A 24,608-nucleotide genomic window follows, 5' to 3' on the forward strand; every position below is an offset into this window, starting at 1 on the left:
CGCTTGAATATATGGATGGTGTTGACAGTTTTATTGAATTTACAATGGCAAGTGTCAGTATAGTGGATCCCACTAGTCGGATCAGGTGCCCCTGCACAATGTGTAAGAATAATCGATTTGTAAAACCTCATGGTGTTAGACATCACCTATATAAGATGGGTTTTGTGAGTGATTATCAAAATTGGACGCTTCATGGTAAAGAATTTTGGAATAATTTTGACTTACAGGTGGATGTTGATGATGCATGAAATGCACATCATGTAAACAAGTTTTTCATGCATTTTGTATCAAGTTTAAGGTTTTAAACCCATGTTTAGATGTGTTTTGATAGTAAGGGGCTATGGTTTGAATTTCAGAAAAATCGGAGTTAAAATGAGAGAGTTATGGCTATTTCAGTGTTTGGGCACGGATTTCGAGGTGGATCAGATCCATATCTGACCCAATTAGGTCACTTGGACATTGAATCAATTCTTAAAAAGCCTAAAATCCAACCCACACACATATCCATACCCATTTCAAAAAGTTTTGCAGAAAACCCCTCAGAAAGTGGCGCCTAGTAAAATATATTTTTATAACTCTGTTTCTGAAAACTATCAAAAGTATAAATTATAGTTTCCAGCAAACCCTAGGCGTCTTTGGCATTGGGATTGGCGCCTCCTACAGTGATTCTAGCTCCAGCACCTTCCAACCTTTCATCCCACTTCATTTCCATCGAAAATTGGGTTTTTGCTTGGAAATCAAGCATTACTCTATCTCTCTTTCCATTCTTTTTCGTTTCTTTAGTATCCTTGCTGCGTTTTCTCACCATTTGTTGTGTTTTTGCAGGTGTAGCAGAGGTGGAGACCATTAATCTTGCTTGGAAGTGCGAAACACCCCAACAAGATGAGCCGGCCCTACCTCCATCCGGTTTTCTAAGCCCTCCGATCGCGAATCGGCACCCGTTCCATCTTCGGTGGATCTCCAACGTGTTGCAGCTGTAGATATCCTGTTCGTGGTGACATTCCAGCATTCTCGAACCATTCGGGACGTCAATCCAAGGCCATTGTCCGCTCTCTTCTTTCCCACGATCGTCGGATCACCCTAGAGGTAGATCTTCTTCTCCCTTTTCTTCTAGCTAAAACTCAAATCGTGTGTGCTTGTTTTCGTGTTTTCTTTTCTGTGTGTTTGCTGTATTTTTCGTGTTTCAACCTTAGTATAGCATTCGTGCACCGACCAGCACGTTAGATCTAGGTGTTGTTTCATTGTTTCATGATTCAAGGATCGATTTTTATTGTTTTTATGCAAAACGTGTAAATCGGCTAGAGGTTCTTTTAGCCGATTTGTTTATTTTTGTTTACAGCGTGTTCTACAATGTTTTTTACAGAAAACTTGTTTTAAAAAGTTTATTTTGATTTATTCTGGGCGTTGGGACTGGATCAAAGAACGTTTTTATTGAAAACCAATAAATCGGCTAGATCCATTCTAGCCGATCTTGGTTCGTTTTGAGTTTGAGCCTTTGATCGGTTTTTGCAGAAAAAACTGGGTTAGCAGACCGCATTTAGATCATATTCAAGTTGAGTTTGCTGAAGTTCCATGTTGAGTTGAGTATATGGTGTCGTGGGATTTGTTTTTCAACATTCTTTGAATTAGAAGTGCATTTTTGTTAAGTGTGTGTGTTTAGATCGAGTAATCCGTGTAGTTAGCTGTTTGTGTGGTAGATAACAGTCTTGTGAGATTGTTTAATTCAAAGTTCATAGTATTAGTTTTGTTCTAAATATTGTTTTTGATGTTTTAGTGTTATTAGTGTTTCGTTGTTTTTGAGAAAAATACCAAAAAATTAAGTTTTCGTGTGTTCTTGATTATAGTGTCCAGTCGACTGTCGTTTAATGTTCATTTAGTCTAGTTGTTACAGTAGTACTTTGTTGATTAATATTTAGTTAAAGTCGATTTTTATTTTGTGGTAATTGTAGTGGTAAGAATCTTCACTTTGTGATGTTTTGTGTTAGGCGTGTAGTTAGGGTGTTGTTCATGTTCTATGTAATGTCTACTTCCAATATCATATTTCATTAAAGTGATTGTCATTAGTGTAGTTATATTGATTAAGATCCGTAGCATAGTATTATTTTAGTTTTGAATTTTTATGTTTTGAAAGGTCGATTTTTAATTAGGTAGCTGTCTTCCCCAAGGTGGGGCGGCAGCCATTAGAGCTCAATTCGAGCTCTAGGCTGCTTTTGGTAGCTTGTTAGCTTTTTAGTAAGTATTTCAAAGTGTCTAGCTACATTGTATTAGGATTTAGTATATTTAGACGTTTTCTTTTAGTACTTAGTAAGTTTGAATTAGGTGTTGTCGCCCTTAGTGTAGAGAGTCAAAATAATTTGGTAAGTAGGGATCCTCTAGAATCGTGTGGTTTGTCTAAAAAAAAAATCTTTACATTTTGAATGAGTCAAGGTAGAAGGGAGTTACATATTTAGTTTTGGAAATTTAGTTTGAAATCCAATTAAGTTGCCAAAAGGGGTTTCAACGGTTTTGAGAAAGAGAAGTTAATTATCTTCCAATTATTCTGAGAAAGTTCAAAACGGGTAGTCTTTGTGAGCTGGGCGATTTTTAATGATTTCCAAATTTATTTTGCAAAGCATTTAAGGAAAGACAATAACTCCTCTTGGTTGGGATGGTTTCTACTTTACCAAAATATCAAAGTTGATTTAATCAAAGATTGTAACTCCCCTCTAGTTGGACGATTCTGAGAATTATCACTTTCCAATATTATCTTTGACATTTACTATTTCATATTTCTCTAATCGTCCATAGTACTTTAGCATAAAGTATGTTTAATTATTTTAGTTAATAGAATTAACCTTAGTTATTAATTATTTTAGTTAGATTGAGTTAATTAGAGTTTACTTGATTCTTTTAGGTATATAATTAGTGTGAGTCTTAATTAATTAAGTCTTAATTTTAAGTGTTTAAATTAGCCAATGTCTAATTTAGTCAACCTAACCTAACCTAGTCAATCTAGTCAACCCAGTTAGGTTCGTCGTGTCCATAGTCTAAGTTGAGTACACCTAGTGAACCCAGTCACTCTAACCAAGTGTGGTGTGAGCTTAGTTCTATATTCAAACCATCACTCTTTGGTATTTAGTGAATTAGTACAATTTATTTTCAAGTTAGATTAATCTCAGTGTAAGTTAGTATAGGTTTTCATTTAGTCGATCTAATAGATTTTTCATTGTTTGTCTAAGGTGTTTGCTAACTATTTTTAGTAATTCAATTAGCTTAGTTGCAATTAGTTGGTATTCATTGCAGTCATTCATTCGTATAGTTAAGTGTATTTTTAAGTATATTAATTGCATTGCATTATTAGTTCATTCAATTCTTAGTCATAAAGTGCATATCATATTTCATTTACCTCTCATTTAACATCATTGCATTTAACATCAGCATATAAAGTGTCATTCAGTACCATTTAGGATTGCATTAGGGTTAGATTGCATTTTTAAGTGTTTAAAATAGCTTTATAAAGTGAATAGTGCATTGAATCCGAAACCCGATTTTTGTCTCGACGCACTATCACCATTTCATGTGCAACAATTTCGAGTTTTCAAAATATTATTTTTCTATTCACTTTATTGGTGTATTAACTGTATGCAGACCCAATTTCAGCTCAATCCGAGTTGGTTTGGTCTGATTTTTAAGCGTTTTGTGAAAACCGTTTTTTCTGGTTTTTAAATTACAGGACCTTTGATATCCTGATTTTTCCCAGATTTGAAACGCTTATATCTGGAGTTCCAGATACTGTTTTTCAATTCTGTAAAAACTGACAGATTGTTTAATCTGTCAGTTGCAGAACAGAACAAATTTTGGAAAAATCGGATTTCGTTTGCCCTGTCAAACAGTGGTTTTCCGATAACCTGTCAGCATGCTATTTTACACTAGTTAGGGGCAGTTTCGTAATTTTCATAGTTTCGGTAAATTAGACTTGTTTTCCATAATTTCTGCATTTTAGGATTTGCATCATCATCATACAGCATTAGTAGAGTGAAATTGGTTAATTTTAGAATTAATTTAGTATTTTATTTAATTTTTGTTTGATAAATAGCATTTGTTTTGTAATTTTCGTACAATTAGAAATAGTTTAGTTATTGTTTTCATTGTTAGAGTAGAAAACTAACTTTGTATTTTTCTGCATTTTTAGGTTGAAAAGTATATTTATTGTCCAGGGTTATTATCCAAGTGAGAAGATTCTCTACGTGGCGAAAAGACTGAAATACCCTTGGCGTGGAGCAGAAGACTGATTGCTTGATTACTTTTCTTTTAGTGATTATTTGCAGTTGTATTAACTTTATAATTGTAGGTTGACATTTGTCATTAATAAATTGAAATTTATAGAAATATTGTGGTTAATTCCTGTTCCCTGTGGATTCGACCCGTACTTACCACTTTGTGGAAAGTCGGTTTTAAAATTTTTGGTTGACGATTTTCCAAAGTCTTATTGAAAATACTTGTTTTAAAAAGAGCATTCCAAAATATCAACCAAATTTTGGCGCCGTTGCCGGGGAACGGCGAATTAATTACTTTATTTCTTAGAGTTTAATTTATTAATTTGTTTTATTTAGTTAATTAGTTGTTTTCTTTTTAGTCAGTAGGATTAGTAAGTGAATATAGGATTAACATAGTTAGTAAATATAGGATTCACATATTGTTCTTTTTAGGATTCACTTCATTATCATTCTGCAAGGAGCGATTAGACAGGTGGGTTTTAGAAAAACATAGTTTGTGATTTCCTGTATTTATTTGTTTTAGCATTTTAGAATAGTTTACTTTGTTACTTAATCATTTAGTATAGAATTCTGACATAGCTAGATAGCATATCTGTTTGTTTTTAGTACGGTTATTTGTTTATTTACATTTTAGTACCTGTGTTAGTTATTATTTTTTTTTTTTAGATTTAGGTCGTTTGCTTACATCTGGTTTTAATACCAGTGTATGCAGGGGCGACGAGGTCTAGGAACCCCATTACACCCATTTGTTGACAACCCAGAGAGAATTTTACATTCTCATCAAAGTTCGGCAACAATGGCTGACATGGATCCTCCACCTCCACCCCCAGTTCTTTCACGCCCTCTGCGGGAATACTTCATTCCCACAGACTATGTTCACGCATCCTGCATTCGAAGACCCGATGTAGGAGCGCCGCATTATGAGATTAAGGCCAGCATTATTCAGATGCTTCCATCCTTTTATGGTCTTAGTCATGAGGATCCCTACCGACACTTAGATGAATTCCTCGAAATCTGTTCTACTGTTAAGATACAGAATTTCGATGATGATGCTTTAAGGTTGACTCTATTCCCCTTTTCATTGAAGGACAAAGCCAAGTATTGGCTGAAGTCCTTAGATTCTGTAGAAATAGAGTCATGGGATCAATTGCAACAGGAGTTTCTTCGGAAATATTTTTCCATTGGTTGTACGAACCAATATCGTAGAGCCATCACTAGCTTTTCAGAGCTAGAGGGTGAGCGCTTTCATGAGACCTGGGAAAGAATGAAGGATCTCCTCAGGAAATGTCCCCATCATCAGGTGCCGAAATGGCAACTGGTGCAGAGCTTCTACGATGGATTGTCTGACAAGAATCGTCAGATGATCGACTCTTCATGTGGAGGGACATTCATGTTGAAGAGCGAGGATGAAGCATGGAGGTTATTTGATACATTGGCCGAGAATTCTCTCCACCATGCTTCGAGCTCTCATTCTGATAGAGCCACACCTAGCATTCAAAAGAAAGCTGGTGTTCTTGAAGTTGGTCCATCTACTGCACTACAGTGCAAGGTAGACATGATTGCTCAGAAGCTGGACCAGCTTCTCTCAGGACCATCCACTACACAGCAGGTGTGTACTCTTTGTGCCAGTCTGGCACACGAGATCACTGAGTGCCCTTCGGCAGCTCAGTACCCTGAATTTGTTCAAGAACAAGTTCAGGCAGCTCAGGGTTACGTCAGACCGCCGAATAACCCATTTTCATCGACATATAATCCGGGTTGGCGTAACCATCCCAATTTTTCATGGAAGAATCCACAGTCTTCCATGCAGATGCCTACTTCCTCTCAGCCAGTTCGGCAGCCATCTTTTACTCAGCCATTTCAAAGACCAAACTATTCTCAGTCTTCTTCTTCTTCAGTTCCTTCCCCGATTCAGCATGAGTCTGCCCCGCAGACATCTTTTGAGGAAAGACTTCTCCAGGCATTCCAAGAGGTGAAAACCTCTAATCAGAACGCCTTCGAGAAGTGTAGCCAGATTTTGAGCTCACATACGCAGTCCATTGCGAAGTTAGAGTCGCAAATGGGACAGTTAGCTGAGGCTATTAGTAGGAGACCCGAGGGTACATTGCCGAGTCAGGCTGTCATGAACCCGAAGGGTAAGGACCAGATGACTGGAGGTCTATTTCATACCGAGACACAGCAGCAGGCCAAATCGGTTATGGCCCTGAGGAGTGGACGTGAGTATCATGTCGAGAGCAGAGAGCGAGAGAGTAGAGAGAGGATACAGGAGCCAGAGACCATTGTTTCACCCTCGTCGGCTCAATCATCATCATCCCCATCCCCATCATCCCCTTCACCATCATCTTCATCTTCATCCTCAGAGAAGAAGAAGAAGGATAGGAGTGAGCCTTCTCACAAAGAGGAGGAGCCAGCAGAGTATATTCCCCCACCACCCTATCCCAAAGCATTAGAGTCTCCTGGTTATAGAGGGAAGCAAGGGGCGAAGATCCAGGACATGCTTGACATCTTCAAGCATGTGCAGATCAACCTACCTTTGCTCGATGCTATTCAGCAGGTGCCGGCATATGCCAAATTCCTGAAGGAACTATGTACGCAAAAGCGTAAATCTAGAGAGCGAGTTCCTAACAGGGTCCATCTGACTGAGCAGGTGAGTTCAGTACTTCAGCATCAGACACCACCAAAGCTCAAGGACCCTGGAGCCCCTATCATTGCGTGTACCATAGGGAACATCCGGATAGAACGCGCATTACTCGATCTTGGAGCAAGCGTGAACATTCTGCCCGGATATTTCTTTGATTCTTTCGGGCTAGGAGAGATGAGATCGACTCCGATTACACTGCAGCTGGCAGATCGTTCTGTCAAGGTACCGAGAGGTGTCTTGGAGGACGTACTAGTTAAGGTGGATGACTTTTATTTTCCAGTCGATTTCATTATTCTTGATATGGAAGGTGTAGATAGCCAACACCAGACTCCGATTATTTTAGGCAGACCATTCTTGGCGACTGCCAATGCATGCATCAACTGTAGGACCGGAGCCATGGATCTCTCATTCGGCAATAGGAAGGTAAAGCTGAATATTTTCAATGCCGCAATGGGACCAGCAGGAGACATGGACTGCTTTCATGTAGACATTGCACAGGAGTTAGTGGAGGAGCAGCTCGAGTTGTATATTACTGAGGATTCTTTAGATTTGTACCATATAGAGAAGAATAGCGGTGTAGATAGTGTAGATGTGTCTAGAGTGTCGTCAGAAAGACCACCTTGGGGAGCGGTCAGGGAGCCTCTTCCACCACTTGCTGAGACCCCCGCCAAGTCTTCGATCGAGTCACCTCCGAAACTTGAGCTGAAACCCTTACCGGATTCACTCAAGTATGCATACCTCGGAGATGATGAGACTCTGCCTGTGATCATCTCGTCTTTGCTCACTGAGGAGCAGGAACAGAAATTGCTGACTATTCTTCGAGAGCACAAGGCAGCGATTGGATGGGGAGTTGCTGATCTAAAGGGGATTGATCCTTCATTCTGCATGCATAGGATCCATTGTAATGAGGAAGTCAAGCCATTTAGGGATATGCAGAGAAGGCTAAATCCCAACATGAAGGAAGTGGTGAAGAAAGAGGTGGTGAAGTGGTTGGATGCCGGAATCATTTACCCTATTTCTGATAGCCAGTGGGTCAGTCCGATTCAAGTTGTGCCGAAGAAGTCAGGACTCACTGTGGTTGAGAATGAGAAGGGTGAGAGAATTCCGATGAGGACCACTACAGGATGGCGAGTCTGCATCGATTATAGGAAGCTGAATGTGGCAACTAGGAAAGATCATTTCCCATTGCCATTCATTGATCAGATCTTAGAGAGACTTGCAAGACAGAGCTACTACTGCTTTCTAGATGGATATTCAGGATACAATCAGGTAGTTGTCCATCCTGACGACCAGGAGAAGACCACGTTTACATGTCCTTATGGCACCTTCGCGTTTAGACGTATGCCTTTTGGGCTCTGTAATGCCCCGGCTACTTTTCAGAGGTGCATGCTTGCTATTTTCTCGGACATGATTGATGATGTGATGGAAGTTTTTATGGATGACTTTTCAGTGTACGGCTCCTCTTTTGAAGATTGCCTCCAAAAACTTGCTCGAGTACTGAGTAGGTGTGCGGAGACCAATCTCGTCTTGAGTTGGGAAAAGAGCCATTTTATGGTCAAGGAGGGGATTGTGCTAGGACACATTGTGTCCAAGCGTGGTATTGAGGTTGACAGAGATAAGGTGGAATCTATTTCTCGTTTGACTCCACCCACCTCTGTGAGGCAGATTCGATCATTTTTAGGGCATGCGGGATTTTACAGACGGTTCATAAAAGATTTCAGCAAAATCTCTCGACCGCTTTGCACGTTATTGGAGAAAGACCAGCCCTTTGTTTTCAGTGAGGATTGTATGAAGGCCTTTGAGATTCTCAAAGAGGCCTTGATTTCTGCACCTATTTTGAGACCTCCAGATTGGACTCTCCCATTTGAGATTATGTGTGATGCATCTGATTATGCTATGGGGGTCATTTTAGGACAACGCGTTGATAGGAAGCCCTATGTGATCTACTATGCGAGTAGAACTCTGTCTGATGCTCAGATGAATTATACTACGACAGAGAAGGAGCTACTTGCGGTAGTTTTCGCATTGGATAAATTTAGGTCCTATTTACTCGGTTCGAAGGTGGTTGTCTATTCTGACCATTCTGCATTGAAATATTTATTGAATAAGAAAGACACCAAACCGAGATTGATTCGTTGGGTACTACTACTACAGGAATTTGATCTCGAGATTCGAGATAAGAAGGGAAGCGAGAATGTAGTAGCAGACCATCTTTCCAGACTGATAGTGGAGACCACGCAGGATCAGAGGCCGATCAGTGATTCTTTCCCCGACGAGCAGATCATGTCAGTCAGTACATCGCAGTTACCCTGGTTTGCAGATATTGTGAACTATCTGGTTTCGAGACAGATACCTGAGCATTGGAACAAGAATGAGCGTGAGAGATTCCTATCTCAGGTGAGGCACTATTATTGGGATGAACCAGAGTTGTTCAAATACTGTGCAGACCAGATCATTAGGAGATGTGTTTCGGACGAAGAGTACCAGTCCATTCTGAATTTTTCTCATTCATTAGCCTGTGGAGGGCATTTTAGTAGTAGGAAAACGGCTGCAAAGGTTTTGCAGTCAGGATTTTATTGGCCCACACTCCACAGGGATGCTCATGAGTTTTGTAGGCGATGTCTGCGATGTCAGCAGATTGGGAACATGTCCAAGAGGGACATGATGCCCTTGCTTCCGATTTTGATAGTCGAGATTTTTGATGTTTGGGGCATTGATTTCATGGGACCATTTCCGCCTTCATTCGGAAATTTATACATTCTGGTGGCGGTTGATTATGTGTCCAAATGGGTCGAGGCTGTGGCAACCAAGACCAACGATCACAGAGTAGTGCTTAAGTTCATTAAGCACAACATTTTCAGTCGTTTTGGGGTGCCACGTGCGATGATTAGCGATGGTGGCAAGCATTTTAGGAATATACAGATAGCTTCTCTGTTGAGAAGATATTCTGTCAATCATAGATTCACCACTCTGTATCACCCGCAGACTAGTGGACAGGTTGAAGTGTCCAATAGGGAGATTAAGCGAATTTTAGAAAAGACAGTTCGTCCGGACCGCAAGGATTGGTCCCAGCGCTTAGATGATGCACTTTGGGCATATAGAACTGCATTTAAGACTCCCATTGGCATGTCCCCGTATCGCCTTGTATTCGGGAAAGCATGCCATCTTCCTGTCGAGCTAGAGCATAGAGCGTATTGGGCTATCAAGAAATTGAATTTTGACCTCACCCAGGCTGGCAAAGAGAGAGCACTGCAGCTCTCAGAATTAGAGGAACTCAGGAATGATGCATATGAGAATGCCAAATTATACAAAGCTCGCACAAAAGCATTTCATGATAAGCATATTGTCAGAAAAGTGTTTGAGCCAAATCAGAAAGTATGGCTATACAATTCTCGTTTACATTTATTCCCAGGGAAGTTAAGATCGAGATGGACAGGTCCGTACATTGTGAAAGAAGTATTTCCACATGGAGCAGTGACATTATTTGATCCTATGACCCAAGGTACATTCAAGGTAAATGGGCAAAGACTGAAGCCCTTCATTTCAGATGCCTTGCAGGATGGTGAGTGTGAGATAGTGCATCTCACGAAGGCATGAGGAGTCGACCAGAGGAATGTATCATATGTACATTAATATATTTTTCATTGTAGTGTTTTTCTTTATTCAGTATTTCATTTCACATGTGCTAACTTGTGTTTTGATGTATGCAGGATGAATTTAACATTTAGTGTATCAATTACCAAGTACAGAGAAGAGTTTTCAAAGAATTCAAGGATCAGATGAAAATCAACTTCAGAAGCTTAGAACAAATCAGGTTGTATCTATCCTTTCTCCCATATTTTTGTTAGTGTCTCTTAGTGTGCATTTGCTTTACATGTTTATTCATTTTGTATGCCACTAGGGACAGTGTCATTCAAGCATGGGGGGGTGGTTTAGATGCATGCACACAAAAATGTCAAATTTTTTTTATTTTTGTATGACTGGTAATCAAAGTAGGCATTTGAGAACAAAGTGTAGCATATATGATTGTTTTTGGCATAATCTAACAGTTTGTAAATTTTTAAGCCCCATAAAAATTTTTATTTTCGGAACTGAGTCAAATAGAGTAGTTATTTATGAGAAAATTCAAAGAAAAGAGAGTATTTGATTGTTAGAAAATTTTGAATCACTTTAGTATAAGTATGCACAGTATGTTTTCTGAAAGAAATAAGCAATGGAAAGATGTGTTTGAAAAATGAGTTTAAAAGAATAGAGCTACGTTTAGTTGTTGATGTCTTCGTGAATCCTAGTAGTAGAACTCAGACACGAGATGAAGTGTTTGAGTATCTTAACGAAAAGGATAACGAAGGAGATCATCTTCTTGTCTAAGTCGATATCTGTGGCCTTTGTAGTTCGAGTAAGTAGAATCTGAAGGGTGTTTTACACCTGGTGCCCCAAAGCCAACTGGTTTGGGAGCCACTGGTTTGAAAGCTTGTTACATGGACTGCATAGAAAGCCTAAGAGATAGAGACATTGCACAGGACGAGAGGAAGACTATACGTAAACTATTAGAATAGAAAGTCTAGTGACTCGAGCAATTAAGTCCGAGGGATACTCTGTATCTAGTGCCCTAAGGTCGGCCGGCTTGGGAGTCACTGACCCAAAGCTCGCTACACGGGTCACGAAAACTGACTATTCGAAATAGTGCTCATATGAGAAGAATGCGCAAGAGCTCAAAAGTGGAAGAAAAAGAAGGAAAATGAAAGAAAAGAATGAGCTAAATAAGAAATTTTTCATTGCTTAAGCATAAATGTGTATTACTGTGCAGAAAATATACAAGTGAGAATAAATGAGTAAAACATGAGAATACTTGACTTTCGGAGAAGAATCATGAACTAGCTACAATATTAGAAAAGTGAAGGAAAAGAATTTTTACTGCGGTGGCATGAGATTTTTAAACTTGTTTTGAGAATGTCAATTACATGAAATATGTATTACAATTGTATTCTTAAGAGCCTAATATTTTTGAAAGATCATCCTCGCATTTCATTGATGTTTGTGGGTAGCATCACTGCAAACCCTCACGAGACCTTACTCGTCCACTAGTGTAAGCTAGGGGTTTAAAGGGCTTGTTGCATACGCTAAATGCAACCGTGATTCCTACGAAAGTGAGTTAGTATTATGCATTCATACTTAGCATTTCTTGTCTTCGTTGCATATCATAATTAGGGTTTGTTAAGGGACTAACAAACATTCAAGCATGGGGGTATTTAATGATGCATGAAATGCACATCATGTAAACAAGTTTTTCATGCATTTTGTATCAAGTTTAAGGTTTTAAACCCATGTTTAGATGTGTTTTGATAGTAAGGGGCTATGGTTTGAATTTCAGAAAAATCGGAGTTAAAATGAGAGAGTTATGGCTATTTCAGTGTTTGGGCACGGATTTCGAGGTGAATCAGATCCATATCTGACCCAATTAGGTCACTTGGACATTGGATCAATTCTTAAAAAGCCTAAAATCCAACCCACACACATATCCATACCCATTTCAAAAAGTTTTGCAGAAAACCCCTCAGAAAGTGGCGCCTAGTAAAATATATTTTTATAACCCTGTTTCTGAAAACTATCAAAAGTATAAATTATAGTTTCCAGCAAACCCTAGGCGTCTTTGGCATTGGGATTAGCGCCTCCTACAGTGATTCTAGCTCCAGCACCTTCCAACCTTTCATCCCACTTCATTTCCATCGAAAATTGGGTTTTTGCTTGGAAATCAAGCATTACTCTATCTCTCTTTCCATTCTTTTTCGTTTCTTTAGTATCCTTGCTGCGTTTTCTCACCATTAGTTGTGTTTTTGCAGGTGTATCAGAGGTGGAGACCATTAATCTTGCTTGGAAGTGCGAAACACCCCCAACAAGATGAGCCGGCCCTACCTCCATCCGGTTTTCTAAGCCCTCCGATCGTGAATCGGCACCCGTTCCATCTTCGGTGGATCTCCAACGTGTTGCAGCTGTAGATATCCTGTTCGTGGTGACATTCTAGCATTCTCGAACCATTCGGGACATCAATCCAAGGCCATTGTCCGCTCTCTTCTTCCCCACGATCGTCGGATCGCCCTAGAGGTAGATCTTCTTCTCCCTTTTCTTCTAGCTAAAACCCAAATCGTGTGTGCTTGTTTTCGTGTTTTCTTTTCTGTGTGTTTGCTGTATTTTTTGTGTTTCAACCTTAGTATAGCATTCGTGCACCGACCAGCACGTTAGATCTAGGTGTTGTTTCATTGTTTCATGATTCAAGGATCGATTTTTATTGTTTTTATGCAAAACGTGTAAATCGGCTAGAGGTTCTTTTAGCCGATTTGTTTATTTTTGTTTACAGCGTGTTCTACAATGTTTTTTACAGAAAACTTGTTTTAAAAAGTTTATTTTGATTTATTCTGGGCGTTGGGACTGGATCAAAGAACGTTTTTATTGAAAACCAATAAATCGGCTAGATCCATTCTAGCCGATCTTGGTTCGTTTTGAGTTTGAGCCTTTGATCGGTTTTTGCAGAAAAAACTGGGTTAGCAGACCGCATTTAGATCATATTCAAGTTGAGTTTGCTGAAGTTCCATGTTGAGTTGAGTATATGGTGTCGTGGGATTTGTTTTTCAACATTCTTTGAATTAGAAGTGCATTTTTGTTAAGTGTGTGTGTTTAGATCGAGTAATCCGTGTAGTTAGCTGTTTGTGTGGTAGATAACAGTCTTGTGAGATTGTTTAATTCAAAGTTCATAGTATTAGTTTTGTTCTAAATATTGTTTTTGATGTTTTAGTGTTATTAGTGTTTCGTTGTTTTTGAGAAAAATACCAAAAAATTAAGTTTTCGTGTGTTCTTGATTATAGTGTCCAGTCGACTGTCGTTTAATGTTCATTTAGTCTAGTTGTTACAGTAGTACTTTGTTGATTAATATTTAGTTAAAGTCGATTTTTATTTTGTGGTAATTGTAGTGGTAAGAATCTTCACTTTGTGATGTTTTGTGTTAGGCGTGTAGTTAGGGTGTTGTTCATGTTCTATGTAATGTCTACTTCCAATATCATATTTCATTAAAGTGATTGTCATTAGTGTAGTTATATTGATTAAGATCCGTAGCATAGTATTATTTTAGTTTTGAATTTTTATGTTTTGAAAGGTCGATTTTTAATTAGGTAGCTGTCTTCCCCAAGGTGGGGCGGCAGCCATTAGAGCTCAATTCGAGCTCTAGGCTGCTTTTGGTAGCTTGTTAGCTTTTTAGTAAGTATTTCAAAGTGTCTAGCTACATTGTATTAGGATTTAGTATATTTAGACGTTTTCTTTTAGTACTTAGTAAGTTTGAATTAGGTGTTGTCGCCCTTAGTGTAGAGAGTCAAAATAATTTGGTAAGTAGGGATCCTCTAGAATCGTGTGGTTTGTCTAAAAAAAAAATCTTTACATTTTGAATGAGTCAAGGTAGAAGGGAGTTACATATTTAGTTTTGGAAATTTAGTTTGAAATCCAATTAAGTTGCCAAAAGGGGTTTCAACGGTTTTGAGAAAGAGAAGTTAATTATCTTCCAATTATTCTGAGAAAGTTCAAAACGGGTAGTCTTTGTGAGCTGGGCGATTTTTAATGATTTCCAAATTTATTTTGCAAAGCATTTAAGGAAAGACAATAACTCCTCTTGGTTGGGATGGTTTCTACTTTACCAAAATATCAAAGTTGATTTAATCAAAGATTGTAACTCCCCTCTAGTTGGACGATTCTGAGAATTATCACTTTCCAATATTATCTTTGACATTTACTATTTCATATTTCTCTAATCGTCCATAGTACTTTAGCATAAAGTATGTTTAATTATTTTAGTTAATAGAATTAACCTTAGTTATTAATTATTTTAGTTAGATTGAGTTAATTAGAGTTTACTTGATTCTTTTAGGTATATAATTAGTGTGAGTCTTAATTAATTAAGTCTTAATTTTAAGTGTTTAAATTAGCCAATGTCTAATTTAGTCAACCTAACCTAACCTAGTCAATCTAGTCAACCCAGTTAGGTTCGTCGTGTCCATAGTCTAAGTTGAGTACACCTAGTGAACCCAGTCACTCTAACCAAGTGTGGTGTGAGCTTAGTTCTATATTCAAACCATCACTCTTTGGTATTTAGTGAATTAGTATAATTTATTTTCAAGTTAGATTAATCTCAGTGTAAGTTAGTATAGGTTTTCATTTAGTCGATCTAATAGATTTTTCATTGTTTGTCTAAGGTGTTTGCTAACTATTTTTAGTAATTCAATTAGCTTAGTTGCAATTAGTTGGTATTCATTGCAGTCATTCATTCGTATAGTTAAGTGTATTTTTAAGTATATTAATTGCATTGCATTATTAGTTCATTCAATTCTTAGTCATAAAGTGCATATCATATTTCATTTACCTCTCATTTAACATCATTGCATTTAACATCAGCATATAAAGTGTCATTCAGTACCATTTAGGATTGCATTAGGGTTAGATTGCATTTTTAAGTGTTTAAAATAGCTTTATAAAGTGAATAGTGCATTGAATCCGAAACCCGATTTTTGTCTCGACGCACTATCACCATTTCATGTGCAACAATTTCGAGTTTTCAAAATATTATTTTTCTATTCACTTTATTGGTGTATTAACTGTATGCAGACCCAATTTCAGCTCAATCCGAGTTGGTTTGGTCTGATTTTTAAGCGTTTTGTGAAAACTGTTTTTTCTGGTTTTTAAATTACAGGACCTTTGATATCCTGATTTTTTCCAGATTTGAAACGCTTATATCTGGAGTTCCAGATACTTTTTTTCAATTCTGTAAAAACTGTCAGATTGTTTAATCTGTCAGTTGCAGAACAGAACAAATTTCGGAAAAATCGGATTTCGTTTGCTCTGTCAAACAGTGGTTTTCCGATAACCTGTCAGCATGCTATTTTACACTAGTTAGGGGCAGTTTCGTAATTTTCGTAGTTTCGGTAAATTAGACTTGTTTTCCATAATTTCTGCATTTTAGGATTCGCATCATCATCATATAGCATTAGTAGAGTGAAATTGGTTAATTTTAGAATTAATTTAGTATTTTATTTAATTTTTGTTTGATAAATAGCATTTGTTTTGTAATTTTCGTACAATTAGAAATAGTTTAGTTATTGTTTTCATTGTTAGAGTAGAAAACTAACTTTGTATTTTTCTGCATTTTTAGGTTGAAAAGTATATTTATTGTCCAGGGTTATTATCCAAGTGAGAAGATTCTCTACGTGGCGAAAAGACTGAAATACCCTTGGCGTGGAGCAGAAGACTGATTGCTTGATTACTTTTCTTTTAGTGATTATTTGCAGTTGTATTAACTTTATAATTGTAGGTTGACATTTGTCATTAATAAATTGAAATTTATAGAAATATTGTGGTTAATTCCTGTTCCCTGTGGATTCGACCCGTACTTACCACTTTGTGGAAAGTCGGTTTTAAAATTTTTGGTTGACGATTTTCCAAAGTCTTATTGAAAATACTTGTTTTAAAAAGAGCATTCCAAAATATCAACCAGATGTGGTGCACGATAATCCATATATAGATTTGATATGTGATGCCACAGGACCAGAACTGGGTTCTGCTATGGGTCCTAGTGATATACCAACTTGGGTAGAGGAAGAAGCAGCAAACGATGCAGCTAACAGATTTTATGACTTACTTAGAGATGCTAATAAGCTACTTTGGAATGGTTGCGAGAGTCACATTATCTTGTCTGTAGTTCTTCAACTACTGAATTTGAAATCTGAGTATAATTTGAGTTAATCATGTTTTGACCGTCTATGCTCTATTATGAAGAGTGTGTTTTCCAAAGATGAGAAATTGCCATAAAATTTCTATCATGCGAAGGTTATGGTTAATGCTCTAGGTATGAGATATCAAAAGATAGATGTTTGTCCAAATCACTGCATGTTGTATTTCACAGATCAATAAAATAGCAGATCATGTACATCATGTGGGCATGCTCGGTTCAAGCCAAAGACAAGAGGCAATGGTAGCATGAGGTCAAAAAAAGTGTCATACAAGTCGCTCCACTACTTCTCTCTCACCCCTAGATTATAACGATTGTATATGTCTTCGAGGACAGCTAAACACATGAAATGGCATGCAAATAAAGTTTGACATGATGAAGACAAGATCACGTATTTTGTTGACGTGAAAGCTTTGAAGCACTTTGATCATACTCATCAAACCTTCGTAATGAAAGTGAGAAATGTTAGGCTAGGTTTATGTACATATGGATTTGATCCATTTGAGGGTAGATCAACTTCATACTCGTGTTGGACAATATTTGTCACCCCATACAACCTTCCTCCAAGCTTGTCTATGAAGCATCAAAATTTTTTCTTGTTTCTATTGATCCCTGGTTCGACCTCTCTGGGCCAAAATCTTGATGTATATTTAAGTTCATTGATTGATGAACTGAAAATGTTGTGAGATGATGGTGTTCTCACGTACGATGCGCACAAAAAACAAAACTTCAATATGAAGGTTGTTGTTCTATGGACAGTCAGTGACTTCCCTGTATATGGTATGTTATCTGGTTGGAGCACACATGGGAGGTTGGCATGTCTGTATTGTACAAAATCTTTTAGATTGATGTATGGAAGGAAGCTGTGTTGGTTTGATTGTCACCGTTGATTTCTACTCAGCGACCATCAATTTCAACGACAAATGAATATGTTCCAAGTAGGCACAACTGAAATGGAAGGTCCACCTACAGGGTTGTCTGGCATAGAGATTTTAAGACAATTGTGATACTTTCTATATGAATTGACAGATGCCCTTCCTTAGATTTGGACAAAAAAATTTATATTTTGAGAACTACCATATTGGCCGACCTTATTGATACGACATAATTTGGATGTGATGCATGTTGAGAAAAATGTGTTTGATAATGTGTTCAATACGGTAATGAATGTCAAAGAGAAAACAAAGGATAATCCAAAGACCCGTATGGACTTAAAAGTAATATGTAAAAGACCAGAATTGGAACTCAAAGAGTATAATGGCAAAGTACTGAAATCAAAGGTAAGGTACATGCTTGAACCAGATCAAGTAAAGTGGGTATGTCAATGGTTGAGACAGTTCAGATTTCTAGATAGATACGTCTTTAACATTACTCGGGCTGTGAAGATAGATGATGAACAATTATATGAGTTAAAGAGCTATGATTGTCATATCATATATGCAACGATTGATTCTCTTAGCATTTCATGATATGTTAGACAAACCTATATGAGGGGTATTATCCGAGTTGAGTAGATTTTTTAGAACATTGTGTGCATCAGAAGTTGTATTAACTGAGGTAAAGAATTTCAAGGATTCTGTCTTCACTACTATTTGTCAGCTAGAGAAGATATTTCCGCCAGCATTTTTCAATGTTATGAAACATGTAATCATACATTTGCCATATGAACTTAGGGTTGATGGTCTTGTGCAATATCGGTGGATGTACCCATTTAAAAGGTATATATTTTTTTATATTTTTCTCTTTAATGCTATTGAAAATTTATTATATTATGAGATGTATATTGTTGACAGATGCATGTTTGACCTAAAAAAAAAGGTTCAAAATAAAGCAAGAGTGGATGGTTTTATTTGTGAGGCGTACACTTTAGAAGAGATTTCAAATTCTCATCTATGTACTTTGAACCTCACATTCCAACACGTTACACTTGCTCACCTCGTAATGATGATGTAGAACAATTTACTGTAGCTGACAAACTGCCGATATTTAAATCACTTGGTCATGCCTTTGGCAGTTATCGGTCAAAACCCTTGGAAGATCGAGAGTAAGATGCAACACAAATCTATATCCTTTTTAATTACTCAGCGATCGACCCCTATATCGAGTAAGTATACTTAATATGTAATACTATGTTTTATATGTGCATACATGGTTCAATAATATAAATATTTGCTAAGTGTAGATGATTTGATCTGGAGTTATGAAGAGAACTTTCACATCTCACTGATTCAGAAGTACAGAAAGAATGTGAAAACCAGTTTGTGACATGGTTGAAAGAGTTGGTAAGGATAATGACATTCATTCTTTTCGTTTATTTTATATTTGTCGAGTTATGTATTTGGATTGGGACCTATATCCATTTGATTCATTTATCTAGATTCTATTGTTGTTGGTGTTGCTAAAAGTGTTATATGCATATGCTGTTAAATTTTACTTTTTTAGAGGTGGTTTGGACCCTTACTAAAATACTTTTGGTTTAGACTTCTCTTTAGTTGTTTTTTGGATCTTGACCCTTATTCGATTTTTTGGATCAAAGTATAGTTTCAGGTCTATATTTGTGAATTAGATTAACATGTTTATTCGTTATGATAAATATGGATATATATATATATGCTCTTATCTAATTGTATAAAGATAATACTCCTTATTATCATTGAAAAAAACTTTTATTTTGAATCTCAAAAGCTCTTTGATATGAATATCCAAAGTTTCTCTTGAATTATATAATGACTTTCTTTAACCCACCATCTATATGGATTTAAATGAGATTTTCATATGATTATGTGCAAATTCAAATAAAAATATGATATTTATATATTTTTATTTTTTCTCATGATTCTTTTGCTTGAGAAGTGGTTTTTGATCCAAGTATTACATTTTTAACTTTGACCCTTTATTCTAGTCTTGAGAATATAAATCTTGATGTTCCTTATGTTTCAAATTGTCTTTAAAGTTTCTCATTTGTCTAAGATAATTTTTTGGCCTATTAAGATTGTTTGAGAGACACAATATATATATATGTGATGACAATATAACATATATGAAAAAACTTTTTATTCAGATAAAGGGTGAAACATGTGATTAGATCTTTGATTTATTCCTACATGTGTAAAATTACACTAAATCATGGGGATAGATAATATAGCTCTTTATTGAGACTATTGTAGAGCCAAATGATGACAACATGAGTGTGGAGTTCTACTTCACCTAAAGTATATGCCTTACCTTTTGATATATGTATTATGTATCTACCATGATGAATCTAACTATTCACCTATTGAGAATAGTTAGTAGGTCAAACCTACTCTTTCAAGGTGAACTAATTATTAAAGGTTAGTATGACTTTGCCAAAATTAATTTAAATATTAAATTAATGTTATTTTTTCTTTATATTTAATTAGTGAAATATGTTAATTGTCGATGTGAGATCTTTATGCCTTTTGAAGCATAAGTATGTAATGAATCTTCCCGAATGATTATCAAGCATAGATCTGCATGTATATTTTTATAGAAAATGGTAAAATAATGTTTTATATATAATTAGTTTGAATTTTAATTGTATTGTTGGATGAGATTTGTCATACACTCTAACTCATGGGGATAATATTTAATTTTATCAAATTTACAAATGATTTTCATATCTACCATGTTTGAAATTAATATGGGTTTGAATTTTAGTGTTTAAAATTTTGATCTAAAATCACTTAAACAATTTTTTTAAATCAAAATTTGAAAATTTGAAAACCTAAAATAGAAAGTTCATTAGTTTTATAATCTATATAGTGATGAATTTGAGAATGATTCCTTTCAAGCAATTACATAACATTTTGAAAATAAGTTTTTTGTATCTTAATTAGACAAACTTAATGGATAATAGATTTTATGATCATAATATATTATTCTTGAATTTTAATATATTTCATGTGTGTGATATGGATTGCAATGTTTTTTCTCACAAAATTTTTATGTTATGAGATTGATTATTTTAATGTATAGTGTTATAATTGTTTTATCATGCAAGTGGATGATAATCCATTCATATTAAGAAGTTTTAGAGAAAGTCGAATCCTTTATATACAATATGATTTTAATGTTAGCAACTAAAGTATACAAATATTATTGATAATTTTTATTTATGCTATGAGTTAAAACTAAACCAATCATATCATAAGTGAGATAAACCAAAGAATTGATAATTTATATAAATGAGCAATATAAATGCTATTTATTTTATGCCTTGAAGAATTTTAAGAATTTTAAGAATTTAAGATTATGGGATGTGATTACTTAAAAGTACATTGATGAGAATGACAATTCTAATTTTAATTTTGTTGAATAGATGAGTGGATGAATTTTACTTTAAGTATGTCTAGATGTTCAAATATCTTTGACATCTAAGCACATAGGTGACTTTTATACTAGTTTTTGCTAGTATAAAAGCCACCTATTATATAGAAACTCAAATAAAGCAAGAAACTATATAAATGCAAAGAATATGAACTTCAAAAAAATCTAGATTTACAAAAATCTAAAGCATAATTATGTAAATCATTATTCAAACAAGGAGTAATTTTGTTGATTATGATACTCATGAAAAAACTAGAATTCATATACGAAAGACCTTTCATGAAATGATTTTTCAAAATACATATAAGAGAATGATATTAAAACTTATCAAAGAAATTACTTGTGATGAAACCCCAACCAAGTGACTCAGGTCGCCTGAATTATTGGATCATTGAAAAAAATAAGTCACTGGAGTAATTGGATGAGCACCATAATATATATAAAGATAGAGAGTATCCTCATGTCTGGTTTTGATGTAAGTGCTCAAAAACGTATGACATAAGGATGAGTCCTAAGACTCTTAATGAGATTCATAGGCCAATTTAAATAAAGTAATTCAAACATGTCTCCACTTTTGATGGACAAGGTATGAATCTCATTCTATAAGATTTAGGTTGTTTTCAGAATACTCATGAAATAGGAAACCCTAAATATATGCAACCTCTATATATTGATGATACATATGGATACTTGAAAGTATTATGTGTGTGAATGAGCCTAAAATGTCTATAATGGGGACTAAGTTTAAAGCTTAGCTACTTAGTTTTTGAGACAATATGAAGGTGCATTCATTTATGCATATGATTTTCATGAGCAACTTCATGCTTTTCTTATTATAATGTCGACTCGCATGAGGGATTTTTGTTATTTTGGCTCAAAATTAATAACCTTTTAAACCAATTTCTTTGGCCAAATAACCCTCTCTTTGCCTTAATTTTTGAAAAATAGGTTTTGAAAGGAAAGTCTTTTTTATGAAATATGTTTAGTCCCACATTTAAAATTTTTGAAAAACATATTGAGTTTAAAATGTGAAAGCAAGGCTCTCAGAAGGCTTGTTAATTGAACTTTGGGCTTGGATTTATATTTGAATTCAACTTTGGCTTTGAACTTGGCTTTGACTTTGGACTTAAACTTGGATTTAAATTTGGATTTGGCTTGATCCGGTCCAGTCTTGGTTTGACCAATCTTTTTATCATTTAATTTTGAACAATTTTGTACCTCATAAAACCTTAAAAAGTTTTTATTAAACTTTTTCTTTTGGGTGCTTAACCAATGCAGTCAAGGGTCATTTTTTATGTTTTTGGGATGTGCCACCTAGCCTTAACAACTAGCCTCAACATCCCTAGGCACATTAGGATGTTAGTGGGTGCATGCAGCCCATTGTGAGTGGTTGTTTGGGCCTTAGATGGGTGCATGCCACCCATTTGGATTTTAAATAGTTCATAATACAGGTTTGGCCTTCATGGGCCCATGCAAATGATCCTCTAGACTGTTCTGCTGTGATATATATAAACCCCAGCTGCCTTTGATCCTTCATCAGTGATTTACATCCTTCTTTCCTCTTTTTCTCCATCTTTCTCTGAAGCTGAGGGTAGCCATGTCATGGTGGTTAGTCTTCTCAATGCTAGGAGTGTCTGTATTGTATGTGAGGTGCAAACTTAGTTGTATTCCAAAAGAGAGGTTGTGTCCAACCCGACTGAAGCAATTGTTGCTTTTAAAAAAGCATTATTGTTGAATGCCTCCAAGCTTTTGGTCCACACCTATTGCAAGTTTCACCACCTACCACTTTTCATATGCAAATCTTTTCATATCTCTCTTCATCTGAAATCATTTTCAAGTCATCATACTATACATGAGCCCTAAGTGATCAAGATGCCAACACTCTTTGGAAAGAATGTACATCATTTCAATCCAATTATATTACAAACAATTTGACAACTCGAGTGTTCATATACCATCCTATTCTTGTCTTGCATGCCAAACTAAGCTACCAATCTTGAAAATTTTGGGTGGACACAAAGTCAGGCATAATGAATCATTCGTGTAAATAACTTGAACGGCCAACTATATTACATACTATCTATCACAAAACATGATATTTTCATAATTTTCTGAGTTATTTTTTTCTTTTTGTGGATTTGACCATGTAGATTTGATCTACATGGTTTGTTTGGCTTTCAACAGGTTTAGGATCATGTTTTTCAACAGTCCAAAATCCATATGATGGGCATAGCTTAGTTGATCATCACACATCAACTAAGAGTCCAGTATTTCAAACCATAGTTACAAATATCTTGAACAATTTTAAATATTCATGAATTTAATGTAATACTTTAACAATTTTGTTTATTTTGAAAATATCATATTTTTAGCACATTAATATCTTGCTATTTTTGCAAATTTTTACATCATTTATATATATATAGTGATTCTGTACTATGATACCATATGGATTAGTTTTAGTTTGTTTGCGCAGCCAGCAAACCGTAAATGTAGCTGTATAAATGTGTTTAGCATAATCTATTTACTATGTTAGAAGGTTTTAGCATCTCTAATACACCATGAGATTCCTCTTTTAGGATGAAAAATCAATGGCTCACAATTCATGAAAATATGGTGATTTAAAAATAATATAAAACATCATATTTGAATCAACTTTAATACATGAAAATAACTTGCTAAACATGATCTAATGGTTAGATTTTACTGTTGGCACTTAGATCACCAAAAGCTATGGTCGTACAGTCACCATAGAAGTGCCCATTCAGGGAGACGGGAACCTACAAAATGGGCATAATGTTAAATAAAGCATACTATTGATGTTTTTTTTTTTAATTCTGACCTCATAGATGCGTTAAGCATGATTAATTTACTAAATATCGATACTTGAATCATGTATTTTGAATGAAAAAATGGTATTTGGAACCTCAAAAAATTGTTAAAGTTGTAGGGCATTGATTTTTGAAACCTTATAAAAATCTATTCATGCATGGGAATCAAATGCTCCAAGTAGTGATTCCTATAAAATCAAACATGCATGTAGATCTGGTCAAAATTTCAAAAAAATACTGAAAATCCAATAGAATGATTATTTAGCGCTGTGCCCATTTTGTAGGTTTCTATTTCTCTCTCTATATAACTTGTATCATCAAACATGTATCGGACAATTTTGCACGTATCGTCAAACACACAATTTGTCCAACACAATCGGACAATTTTGCGCTGAAAGAGGTTTTTAGCGGCGATCACAAACACTGCTAAAAAAATCTTTTTGATGCACTTTCGAGTGTCGTTCAACCCTTATCCCGTCCATGATATGGGATTTCCTATATATATATATATATATATATATATATATATATATATATATATATATATATATATATATATATATATATATATTTGGTGCAGTAATTTGTACATACAATCTAGTAAAAAAAAACAAATTTCTAACTTTTTTACTTTTTTTTTGTGGATCTAACCCTATAGTGTACGTATGTAGGTTTTTCAAGGGCTTCAAAAATCAACTGCCCACAATTTTCTGAAATTTTATGAATCAAACTCATACTTTTACCTCAACAAAATAAAGATAAATGGCGTG

This window comes from Nuphar pumila, chromosome 5 (genome assembly GCF_984573655.1).
Source record: "Nuphar pumila chromosome 5, dmNupPumi1.hap1.1, whole genome shotgun sequence".
NCBI classification, from domain to species: Eukaryota; Viridiplantae; Streptophyta; class Magnoliopsida; order Nymphaeales; family Nymphaeaceae; genus Nuphar; species Nuphar pumila.